Source organism: Narcine bancroftii, chromosome 5, assembly GCF_036971445.1.
Source record: "Narcine bancroftii isolate sNarBan1 chromosome 5, sNarBan1.hap1, whole genome shotgun sequence".
Taxonomy (NCBI): Eukaryota; Metazoa; Chordata; class Chondrichthyes; order Torpediniformes; family Narcinidae; genus Narcine; species Narcine bancroftii.
The window spans coordinates 135,695,572-135,708,379 of NC_091473.1; the positions used below are offsets into that span (position 1 = coordinate 135,695,572).

The 12,808-nt window shown below is 47.2% G+C and overlaps 1 protein-coding gene across 3 annotated transcripts in view; it reads left to right on the plus strand.

Annotated features, from left to right (window-relative positions):
• Positions 1–900: 900 nt before the first annotated feature.
• Positions 901–12,808, plus strand: part of lrrc8c (leucine rich repeat containing 8 VRAC subunit C) — a 41,690-nt gene continuing 29,782 nt past the window's right edge. For 2 of the 3 annotated variants that reach the window (XM_069939132.1, XM_069939135.1), the window contains exon 1: positions 901–1,090. The gene's annotated coding sequence lies outside the window, so the exon portion shown is untranslated. Of the gene's footprint in view, positions 1,091–4,822; positions 5,123–12,808 lie in introns of those variants that run through there. The other variant, XM_069939133.1, reaches the window with a different exon arrangement.

A 12,808-nucleotide genomic window follows, 5' to 3' on the forward strand; every position in this document is an offset into this window, starting at 1 on the left:
ATGGCACGGTGAAGAAAGCACGTCAGCGCCTGTAATTCCTCAGGAGTTTGCGGAAGTTTGGCACGATATCGAAAATTTGGGTGGTGGAATGGGGGCCGACCGGCTGCATCACAGTCTGGTAGGGAGACACCAAGACCCCTGGGCACACAGCCCTGCCCAAGGCATTGGACACAGCCCAGGCCATCACAATGTACAGGGAGCGCTGCCGTCGGAGGGGAGCAGCAGCAGTCTCAAGGATCCACCCCTCCCCCCCAACCCCAAGCTCTGTTCTCGCTGCTGCCATCAGGAACGAGGTGTCGGTGCCACAAGACTCGCCCCACCAGGTTCAGGAACAGCTGCTCCCCCCTCCACCCTCAGACTCCTCCTGACAAGCTGCGGTCATTCTGCCCACACCTGCGGGATCTCAGGGTTGTACGTGATGTCATGTATGTTCTCTGACCATAAATCTGAAATCTCCGGCGGCAGCAAGTTGGCAAAGACCCAGACGAGAAGCCAGACCTCCTCCCACCCCCCACAACAACCCCACTCCGCCGTCTCCTCCCAGGTCCGCGTGACCGGCTGGAGGGGCGGGGGCTGCGGATGGATCAGGCAGAAGACGCGGAAGCTCCCCCGCTGCGCTGTGTCTCCCCGCAGAGTTCGCGGAGCCGAGGCCGGGCTGAGCGCGGAGACACGGGGCTCTGGCAAGATCCCACCCCCGGGCGGGGGCGACCAGAGGTGTCATTCTCCCCCCCACGGGAAGGGGTGCCCCGCTCTGCAGCAAGGCGTGAGGATGAAGGATGCTCTGCCGATGAATGGGAAGCGGCGCAGGGGCTGAGGGAGACACCGGCTTCAGTCCGCACTTCCAACTCCACATGTGCTGAACGGCCGCGACAGGAAAGTCGGGGGGGGGGGGGGGGGGTCATTGGAAAATATGCAACTCGACTCCGGGCGACCAAGGGAAGATCTCGGCTTCAGGATTCAGGTCAGCAAAGACCCGGATTTTCCCAATGAATGGCTTTATTTTAAAGTAGTGGAAATAGATTCCTGGGCGTTTGCCCCACGTCAAACTGCGGATTCTCCAACGTGCCGGATTCACTGCTCGTCTGCTCATGTAAGTCATGAATATCGGTTCTGTCACGTCTCAAACGGACGGACGGGGGGGGGGGGGAGATGGGAGGGGGGGGGGAGATGGAGGGGGAGAGAGAGAGGGGAGGGGGAGAGAGAGAGGGGAGGGGGAGAGAGAGAGGGGAGGGGGAGAGAGAGAGGGGAGGGGGAGAGAGAGAGGGGAGGGGGAGAGAGAGAGGGGAGGGGGAGAGAGAGAGGGGAGGGGGAGAGAGAGAGGGGAGGGGGGAGAGAGAGGGGAGGGGGGGAGAGAGAGGGGAGGGGGAGAGAGAGAGGGGAGGGGGAGAGAGAGAGGGGAGGGGGAGAGAGAGAGGGGAGGGGGGGAGAGAGAGGGGAGGGGGGGAGAGAGAGGGGAGGGGGGAGAGAGAGGGGAGGGGGGAGAGAGAGGGGAGGGGGGGAGAGAGAGGGGAGGGGGGGGAGAGAGAGGGGAGGGGGGGAGAGAGAGGGGAGGGGGGGAGAGAGAGGGGAGGGGGGGAGAGAGAGGGGAGGGGGGAGAGAGAGGGGAGGGGGGGGAGAGAGAGGGGGGGAGAGGGAGAGGGGGAGGGGGGGAGAGGGAGAGGGGGAGGGGGGGAGAGGGAGAGGGGGAGGGGGGGAGAGGGAGAGGGGGAGGGGGGGAGAGGGAGAGGGGAGGGGGGGAGAGGGAGAGGGGGAGGGGGGAGAGGGAGAGGGGGAGGGGGGGAGAGGGAGAGGGGGAGGGGGGGAGAGGGAGAGGGGAGGGGGGGGGAGGGGGAGGGGGGGAGGGGGAGGGGGAGAGGGGAGAGGGAGGGGGGGAGGGGGAGAGGGGGAGGGAGAGGGGGAGGGAGAGGGGAGGAGAGGGAGGGGAGGGGGAGGGGAGAGGGGGAGGGGGGGGAGGGGGGGAGAGGGAGGGGGGGGAGAGGGAGAGGGGGAGGGGGAGAGGGGGAGGGGGAGGGGGGGGGAGGGGGGGAGGGGGAGAGGGGGAGGGGGGAGAGGGAGAGGGGGGAGGGGGGTAGGGGGGAGAGAGGGGGAGGGGGTTGAGAGAGGGGGAGGAGATGCTCGGGTGGGGTGAAGTTGCGGTGAGAGTATCCGGACTTCAAGTCTCCCCTCAGTTACCAGATGTCACCATGTGACAGAGGATGGCGTTATTTCTGGATTAAAGAGCCAGTCGTTCCTTTGGAAATGCCCCCATTTGGACTTGAAAGGTGGGAATTTGGGGCCCCTGCATCTCATTGGCCTGACAACGTGCTTCATGTGATATTGAGTGGTTTGACCGGCGACCTGTGGCCAGGCCTGGATTAAGCAAAATAAGCAGGTGCTGATGGCACCACATAGGCTTTTTTTCCTAGAGTTGTTGAATTAGGGTCCCTCAAAAAAGTCTCTTTTCCCCCCCCCCCAGTAAATGAACAGGTAATATGTAATATTTAATAGAGTTGTGTGGTCTGGGCTGGAAGAAAACGGCATTTTTAATCACATTGATCACTTAGTGAGTCTTAATGCCAGAGGTTCGAGGCTGTGCTGGGGGCTTCAGGTGGCCTTTATCCGGCCCTGGTGACGGGGAGGGCGTTATTTCTGGATTAAAGGGCCAGCCTTTCCTTTAGAAATGCCACCATTTGGACTTGAAAGGTGGGAGTTAGGGGCCCCTTGCATCCTTGGCCTGACGACATATTATTTTGCGGTAATTTCCTGCTGTGTTTGACTGGCTAATTGTGGCGCATTGTGAAGCAGCCTTGGAACTCTGCGTCAGTTCATTTAAAGTGCTCTTGGGCAACAGGATACCGGTGTGGATGGACAAACGCAGGAAACACCTGACCGAGACAGTTCCCTTGGACTTGGGGATGGGGGGGCGGGGGGGAAGTGTCCAAAGTGAAATCACAGTGTAGCAATATGCCAGGGTTGTCTTTGACGTGGATTTCCATTTTACAGCATACTGTAAAATAGACTTCAGAAACCCTGCCAGGAGATCACCCTTTACAGTTCTGTCCCTTTCCTGTCAACTCCTGGGTGAAATGCATCACATTTCCTGGAATTTGGGCATCGTTCTCGTGCAGACGGCGAAAACACTCAGCAGATCGCACAGCACCTGTGGAGCAAGAGCCCAGGTTTCCAGCGCCTTGCGAGTTCATTTGTAATTGGTACACATTTGCTTTGTCCATTCTGTCCAGTCAGGGTCCTGCTCAATCAGGTCTTGATTTTTCCCAAAGTGCGGGGCCCTGATATTTTTTACAGAATGGATGGAAATTATTAGCGTCTCAAAGACACGAAACAGAGGACGTGGTTTAAGGGGAAAAGTTGAGGGGGAGCTTTTTTTCACAAGGGAGTATAGAATAAGCTGCCAGCTGAAATGGTGAATGTGGGCTCAATGTTAACATTTAAGAAGAATTTGGACAGGTACATGGATGGGAGGGGTATGGACTAGGTGCAGGTCAGTGGGAGTAGGCCGAATAATAGCTCCACACAGATGAGAAGGGACAAAGAGCCTGTTACGTGCTGTAATATTCTATGGTTCTAAGCATGTTGCCAGGTAATATCATAGCCTGGTCAGGCACATTTCTGTTTGATCAAAGTTGATGTCAATCACTGCGCCATTCCCATGCACCTTGTATTCCATCTCGACACGGGCTGCTCCAATTTCTATTGACCCTCCCCTCCCTTCCCCTCCCCCTGAGTCTCTCTTTCCCTATCCCTCTGTCTCCTTTCCTCTAGCTTCCTTTCCTTCCATCCTTTCGGAGAGCTTCCCCATCACCTCAGCTTTTTTTCTCTTTCCACTCATAACCTCTTATCTATTAGCCTGTGCACTTCCCTCTTCCTCCCTCCTGTCTTCTCCTCCCCTCTCATCTTTTTATTTCGATGCCTGCCTGTTTTTGTTTACACTCCTATATCTCAACTCCCAACACCATCAAAATATAGCATGTACTTTTGTGGTAATACCTGTTGTGGTTGACTTGTCTGGACACAGGCAAAACAAAATGTTTCACTGTGGTAAAAAGAACAATGCTGGAGAAACTCAGCAGGCCAAATGGTGCACTCTACATAGCAAAGATAAAGATGCAAAACCAATGTTTCGAACTTGAGCCCTTCCTCAAGGTATGACAAAATGTAGGCAGGTGCCTGAACAAAATGGTGGGGCGGGAGAGCATATTCCCATAGGCAGGAGGTAATAGATGGATAAGGGAGGGAGGGCGGGCAGACCAGCAAACAAGAAAGGGGTAGTTCCCACTTCGACATATCGGGTTGTAGCCTTTTGTACATTGTTGGCTAGAAGAGCTATTTTATTTAAATTGATAGATTCAAATCCATCTACTTTGACTCAACGATTCTCTCAAAATTATGTCATGCTTAAAAGTTTCGAGAAAATCAGGAGTTGTAGATTTGATACGTTTGTTAAATTTGAAGAGACTTGGTGACCCTTTGTTGATTATTTCCACATGACTTAGTAGAATTATTTTCCCTTCCCGACTATATTTAATTTTACTTCCTTTCTCTTTGTTGGTGAAGACCAGATGATTAATTTTTATTAATAAATTCTCAGGATCGATTGACCTTTTTCCTTAGTTGAGGTGGGGTTTTATATAATTTTTTAAAAGATTTCAGTTTGAGATGAGAACATATTTGTTAATTGTGGTGTAATGCAATATGTTAAATCACATGATGTCATCAAGAGACTTCCCCCCCCTTTTTGATTCTGTACTCCGATTCTCTCCATGTACTGTTTACCTATAATGTGATTTTTAAAAAAAATGATTGAAAAAGAAAGAAGAGGGTAGCTATGTAATGGAGAGAGAAGGTGGAGAACTGGAGGAAAGAAGACAGGGAATAGGAAGGGAGGGAGAACATGGAATAGGGTAGTAGAAACCGGAGAAGTTAATATTAATGTCATCTGGTTGGAGGTTGAATATTGGTGTTGTTCCTCCAATTTACAGGCGGTCTTGGTTTGACAATACATGAGGCCACGGACAGACATGTCAGCAGGAGAGCAGGGCACAGAATTAAAATGGTTGGCCACTGGGAGATTCCTGTCACGGACAGAGCGAAGGTGCACAGCGAAGCGATCTCCTGCATCCCGGTATGCGTGATAATAACCACTTCAACATGACATTACTGGACTAATTCTGAGAGAACTGAACTTCCCATGTCGTGGATGCAATTTTGAGTCCCAAAAAAGTAGCTGAAGAATTTCTATTCAATTCAATCAATAATTCTGGAAGGAAAGGTTAGGGTTTCAAAAACTATTATTTTAAAAAAAGTTATTTTAAATTTATTTACAAGATGATAGAAGCTGATTCAGAAACCATTGAATCCTGTGCTGCTTATAATTACAACCAATTAGCTTACGACCCTGTACGTTACGGAGGGTAGGAGGAATACAGAGCACCTGGAGGAAATCCATCATACAAGCTCCTTACAGAATAAATTTAAAAAAAAAACAATTTAAATGGCATTGGAACTTGGCATCGTTTTGAGAGTTGCTGTTATCAATCTTCATGTCATTCATCCTATCCTCTTGTACCTCGACTCTAATGCTCCTTACCTTACTTAAATATGGGTAGACCTGCCTGGAGAGCAAAGCTTTTCACTGAATTGTTTTACACTTCACAATAAGCAGTTCAGTTCAATTCCAGTGAGTAATAATGAGCCTGTTGATTACATTTAAAAAGAAACAACAAAAAAAGGCAAATCTTGGTAATAAGGGGACGGGGGGGTGGGGGGGGTAGGCAGAGGCTAGCATCAGTTTGTTACCTGGACGTTGGGAAGAGATAAGGCGGCTCATCTACTGCCTCTTGTGGTTGGTTGGAGTTGGAGAAGGGTGTGTGCGCGCTGGTGGACGAGTGATTCACTGAGTCACTGCACTTTTCCCTCAGAGGAGGTGACAAACAAGCTGCCTGTTGCTGGGCCAACCTCCCCTCTGTGGACTTGGTCTCTACTTCCCACTATCCCAGGATAGCTGCCACCAAAGTAAAGGACCCCCCATTCCCACCCTGACCATACTCTTTTCTCTTCCTTTCTGGTGGCCCAAAGGTGCATGAGCTTAAAAACTCAAACCACCATATTCAGGACAGTTTCTTTTGTGGTGTTATCAGGCTCTTCAATGGCTCTCTCAATGGTAAAAGATGAGGCCCTTGCAATTTTTTAACTGACCCTTTCTCTATACCCTGCACTTTGCCACACTCTGCCGAACACTTTGACCTACTCTAGCACTATGTCCTGCACCTTGTTTTATTATTGCACTACCTGTTGTACTTCAGTATAAAATGACTACCTAGATAGTGTGCAAAATAAAGCTTTTCACTCTATCTTGGCACAGGTGACAATAACAATTCAATTCAAAAGCCTGGCAGGGAGTCCTCACCTTGCATGTTAAAGCACCTTCGCTGGTTAGTTGTCAGGTGAATTGGATGACACATACACTCAGTGTCTGCTGATAGTTAAGGCACATCGTCAAGGGCAGCCATTCTCAGCCTTTTTTGGCTATGGCCCCCTTGAGGACTCTGCTCAAAGTTTATGGGCCCCCTTTCCCATGAAGCAGTCACGTTTAGTTTGTTTCTTCCGTACTTCTACTGACTACATCAAAAATATTTTACGATTTCAATCCATGGTCCACCACTTAAATCTGCTGTGGCCCCCAAGGAGGAGCAGATGTATGGACCCTGTTGAGTGGCTGGTCCAGGGTCTTTTTGAAATGAGGGTCAAGGTGGGGCAGAGAGAGTTGCGAGGTGGGCATATACAGGGCCCTGTATAATATTTGGGACAAAAAGACTTTTATTTTTCCTTTATTTGCCCCTGCGCTCCACAGTTTTAAATTTGTAATCAAACAATTCGTGTGATTAAAATCCTCATTCCAGATTTTATTCAAGGTTATTTGTATACATTTTGGTTTGACCATGCAGAACTTATAGCATTAGTTCCTCCATTTCAGGGCACCATAATGTTTGGGACATTTGGCTTCACAGATGTTTATGATTACTTAGATATGTTTAATTGCTTCATTGGCGCAGGTGTAAGAGAACTAGCCTTGCTTCTAAGCTTTTGATCACCTTTGAGGTCTATAATTGCCATTCTTCAACATGAAGGATTGAGTTGTCCCCTTGAAAGTCAAAGAAGCCATCATTGATGCTGAAAAACAAGTATAAAACCTTATGAAACATCACCCAAACCTTTAGGATTAACAAAATCAACTGTTTAGAATCATTATTAAGAAAGAGTGTACTAATGACAGAAGAATTCTCCTCATAATGAAGAAAAATCTCCAAATGCCTGTCGAACAAATTAGGAGCACCGTTCAGGAGGCAGGTGTCAATGTCGACTGTCCACGGAAGATTTCATGTACAGAAATACAGAGGCTACACTGCAAGATGCAAACCACTAGTTTGCCACAGACAGGAGGCCAGATTACAGTTTGCCATGAAGTATTTAAAAGAGCCCGCAGAAGTCTGGAAAAAGGTCTTGTGGACAGATGAGCCCAAGATGAATCTGTATCAGAGTGATGGCAAGAGCAAAGTGTGGAGGTAAAGGAACTGCCCAAGATCCAAAGCAACCCACCTTATCTATGAAATATGGTGGTGGGCATGTATGACTGCCACAAGAACTGGTACACTTCATTGATGATGTAACTGCTAAATTCTGAGATGTATAGAAACATCTCTGCTCAAGTTCGAGCAAATGCCTCCAAACTCATTGGACGACACTTCATCCTAAAGCAACAAAGGAGTTTTTCAAAACTAATAACTGGAAAATTAGTGAATGGCCACGTCAGTCACCTGATCTAAATCCATTTGAGCACGTCTTCTATATGCTGAATAGAATCTTGGGGGACAATCCCCCAAAGCAAGCAGAAGCTGAAGATAACTGCAGTAGAGGCCTGGCAGGGCATCACGAGAGAACCTGGTGATGTCTAAGCAGTCATTGCATGCAAGGACTATGTAAGTACTTAAACATAACTATTTTACACCATGGCTATGGGCCAAATATTATGGTGCCCTGAAATGAGGGAACCATGTATAATTTTGATTTCTACATAGTCAAACCAAAATGTATACAATAGCCTTCAATAAAATCTGGAATGTCCACTTTAATCTCATGTGAATTGTTTGATTTTAAAACTCTGGAGCACGGAGGCAAATAAAGATTAAAAAGTTTCTTTGTCCCAAACATTATGAAGAGAACTGTAAAACATCTGAAACTTGTAATGTTGAAGCAAGTGTGGGAGGAAAGTGGTGGAATGTGAGATGGATGATTAGAGAGCAGTATGAAGTCATCTTCAATCATTGCCAATCCTTCTTGGGCTGGAGACTTTGTGAGTATTGAATCCTATGGGTGGCTAATTATGAGATCACTGCAGTTGCACTCAGTGTTCCTATTGCCCAGCTGTGGATGGTCCATTCCCTTGGAGGTAAGGGGGTCCTGCCCAGAGGCTTATCAAAGACTGCTGTAGAACCATCCAGGACAGATATGATTATGTGCTATCTTTGTCTGGGGGAAAAAAAGTAAGAACGTATTGTATTGTGTTTGTGCATGGCATGGGAAAACAGCTGGAAAAAATATGTGCATAAGGTACAACAGCAAGAACACATTCCCCTTGCCATGACCAAAGCAAAGCTTTACAAGTTGGGCCATTGCGACTTAAAGCAAGAAGGTTATGTCAAACCTTGAAATGGTTCCAGCTGGAGTAACATGGCCAGATCCAAAAATGTTCTTGACAGAGCAGAGGCCAAGGGGAGATTTTATCGGGATGTTTTATATAGCATATATTTGTTTCTCTAGTCAAAAACAGTGGGAATGGCAGCCAAGGCTGGGGAATGTTCCTCTTGCAGAATGTGGGTGATCAGGGAAACCAGCAATATCCCCTGATGACTTCATCTGCAAGAAGTGCATTTCAGCTTCAGCTCCTGACAAGCCGAGTGAAGGAATTGGAGCTGGAGTTGGATGAGCTCTGGATCGTTTGGGAGGCAGAGGGGGTGATAGACAGGAGTTACAGGGACATTATCAAACCCAGGAGACAGGAGGAGGCTAGCTGGGTGACAGTCTGGAGAGGGAAAGGGACCTGGCAGGCAGTGCAGGGCACCCCTGTTGACATTCCCTTGAATAAAAATATGCCATTTTGGATACTTTTGAGGGGGATGGGGGGAAAATTACATACCAGACACAAGCCATAGTGATCAGGTTTCTGGCATGGAGTCTGGACCTGTGGCTAAGAAGAGAAGGGAGGAGAAGAGGTGAGCTGTAGTGATAGGGGATTCGATAGTTAGGGGGACACATAAGACGTTCTGCGGAAGAGATCGAATATCCTGGGTGGTACGTTGCCTTCCTGGTGCCAGGGTCCAAAATATTTCAGATCAAGTTCACAGCATTCTTAGGAGGGAGGGTAAGCAGACAGATGTCATGGTCCATGTGAAAGGTGAAGAGGTCCTGAAAAGAGATTTCAGGGACTGAGGTGCTAGATTGAAGGACAGGACCTCCAGGGTTGTGATCTCAGGATTACTACCCATGGCATGTGCTCGTGAGGTTAGAAATAGGATAATGCAACTTAATATGTGGCTAAAGACTTGGTGCATGAAGGAGAGCTTCAGGTATCTGCTCTTTTCCAGGGGAGATGGGTCCTGTTCCGATATGCCAGTTTGCATCCAAACTGGAGGGGGAACACACCTTCTTGTGTGAAGGTTTGCTGGTGCTGCTCTGGTGGGTTTAAACTAGATTTGCAGGGGGGGGGGGGGGGGGGTGGGAACCAGAGAGGCAGAGCAGAGAGAGGACTGCAGGAGGGATCTGAAAATTTCATGCACCATTGGAAGTCAATGGATTGTAAGTGGTGGAATTTTTCTCAAGTGTATCTACTTTGATGTAGGAAACTTTTAGGAAAACGCAGACATGCTTTGATATGCCATAGACATGGACCAGACAAGTGTAATACTAATACTGGGCTTTTATTAACAGTCTATTACCACCACTAAACTTGCCAGTTAGAAAGCCTCTCCATCCGTTATACCAGTAGGGTGGAGTAGGATAACTGAAAATACTAAAAATCATATCAAGACATTTAATAACACAACTAGCAGAAATGTCAGGACATGAAGGGGAAACGAGAGAATTCGTCAATGATGTTAAGGAAATAGGAATTCTTATTATTTGAGGGTGGTGGTCCTTTAAAATCCACGCCGAGGCATTCAAATGGTCTAGATACCTTAATCGATGTGGAAGTTTGTAATAGCGTGCTTTACACTCTGCACAGACCGGGATACTCGTTAGTCAGTTTCTTGATGTCTTCTAGTGAGTACAGCAAATTGTGGGACTTCACATAATGATAATGGTACCTGTCACCCTGGGTGACATAATTCATCATGAAGGTATTTCAAACGGTCTAGCTGCAGACTTGCACAGGTCACGCGAAAAAGCGCGTCCAGAGGGTCATTGAATTTTCCTGGGCGATAGAATATATTATTTATCATAAGTAGAAAACTTAATTCGCCAACGCGTGATCTTATCATTTTTAATCTTGCTCTTCAACATAGTTTTGAACATGCGGACAACAGTCAGCAAAGTGAATTTCCTTCTGGCTAAATGGTGTCTCCAATAGTGAATGGATTCTACAATAGCTCGTGCTTCCTTTTTGATAGAGGGATTGCCTGACCTCTGGCCCATGTAATGTTCAAGAGAAAAAGGCCACAGGTCTACCAGCTTGATTTAGCGTAGCCGCTAAGGCCCAATCTGATGCATCAGATTCCACCTGGAATGGTAAATCCTCATCAATAGCTGGCATTGTCGCCTTGGCTATATCCAGTTTGATGTTTTCAAAAGCACAGAGGGCTTCTTCAGACAGGGGAAAACTAGTAGTTTTAAACAGTGTCCGCGCTTAATCTGCGTAATTGGGCACCCAATGAGCGTAATAGGAGGAAAACCCCAGGCAACGCTCGAGGGACTTTTGTGCCACAGGTTGGGGTAGATCTATGAATGGTCTCATTCTCTCTAGGTCTGGGCTGATCTCCCCTTTACTCACTATGTAGCCTAGTATAGCCAGGGATTTAGTGTGGTATACACACTTGTCATTGTTTAGGATTAAATGAAGATGCTTGGCCACCTGGAGAAATTTTTGTAAGTTTCGATCATGATCATTTATGCCTTTGCCACGTTTAGGGACATTGTCCAGATAAGGGTAGCAAGTTATGAGCGTCTACTAGCTTATCCATCTCTCTCTATGGAAAATGGATACACCGTTGGTAACTCCAAAAGGGACTCTTTTAAACTGAAAAGGTTTGCCATCTGCCTTAAAAACAGTAAACTGCATTCATCTTTGTGAATAGGCACCTGATGATGCGCTGATTTCAGATCAATTGTGCAATATATTGTGTATTGTACAATCTGATTGACCACATCTGAGATACAAAGCAGGGGATAAGCTTCTAGTTGCGTAAACCTGTTTATAGTTTGGCTGTAGTCCACGACCATTCTAGGTTTCGCTCCATTTTTGACGATTACAACCTGTGTGTGCCAAAGACTTGTACTAGGTTCGATGATTTTGTTCTTTCAATAAACATCTAACCTCATTCTTAATAAAGTGTCTGTCCTCTTTGCTATAGTCCCTACTCTTAGAACATAGAAAAATAGGTGCAGGAGTAGGCCATTTGGCCCTTCAAACCTACACCACCATTCAATATGATCATAGCTGATAAGAACCCGGTTCCTGCCTTCTCCCCATACCCCTTGATCCTCTTAGCCACAAGGGCCAATCTAACCTACTCTTAAATATTGACAAGGAACCGTCCTCAACTACTTTCCTGTGGCAAAGAATTCCACAGATCCACCACCCTCTGAGAGAAGAAATTTTCTTCATCTCAGTCCTAAAAAACTTCCCCCTTATCCTTAAAGTGACCCCTGGTTCTGGTTTTTCCCAGCACTGGAAACAACCTACCTACGTCTAGTCTGTCTAAACCCTTAAGAATTTTATATGTTTCTATAAGATCCCTCTCAATCTTCTAAATTCCAGAGAATACAAGCCTAGTCTATCCAGCCTTTCTTCATATGCAAGTCCTTCCATCCCTGGTATCAGGCTAGTGAATCTTCTCTGCACCCCCTCCATGGTGAGGAGGTCCTTCCTCAGATAAGGAGACCAAAACTGCACGCAGTACTCCAGATGTGGTCTCACCAAGGCCCTGTACAGCTGTAGCAGGATCTCTGTACTCAAATCCTCTTGCTATGAATGCTGACATAGCATTCACCTTCCTCACCGCCTGTTGCACCTGCAGGCCCACTTTCAATGACAGATGCACAGCAACATCCAAGTCTCTCTGCATCTCCCCTTTTCCGAAACAGTTACTATTTAAATAATAGTTCTCTTTCCTGTTCTTATATCCAAAGTGGATACCCTTGCATTTATCCACATTATATTGCATCTGCCACATCTTTGCCCCGCTACCCAACTTCATGTCATCTGCAAATTTTGAGATATTGCTATCTATTCCCACATCTAAGACGTTGGTATATATATTGTAGCTATAGGCTTACAATCCGGGGTTAGACTGGTAAAAAGACATGGAGATTTAATCTTTAGAGTTGATAACCCGCAAAAAGCCTCTTGAGGTACCATGATCGATGGTAATCAGCCGTTAAATGCCAATATGATACTTTTCATTTGGCATTGGAAATCTAAACCTAAAATCATCGGAGCACACAGACCGGGGAGCACGTGCAATTTGAAATCTTTATATTTATTTCCCTATACCTTCAGGATTATTTTACAGCAACTTGTAATGTTTCATTTTAG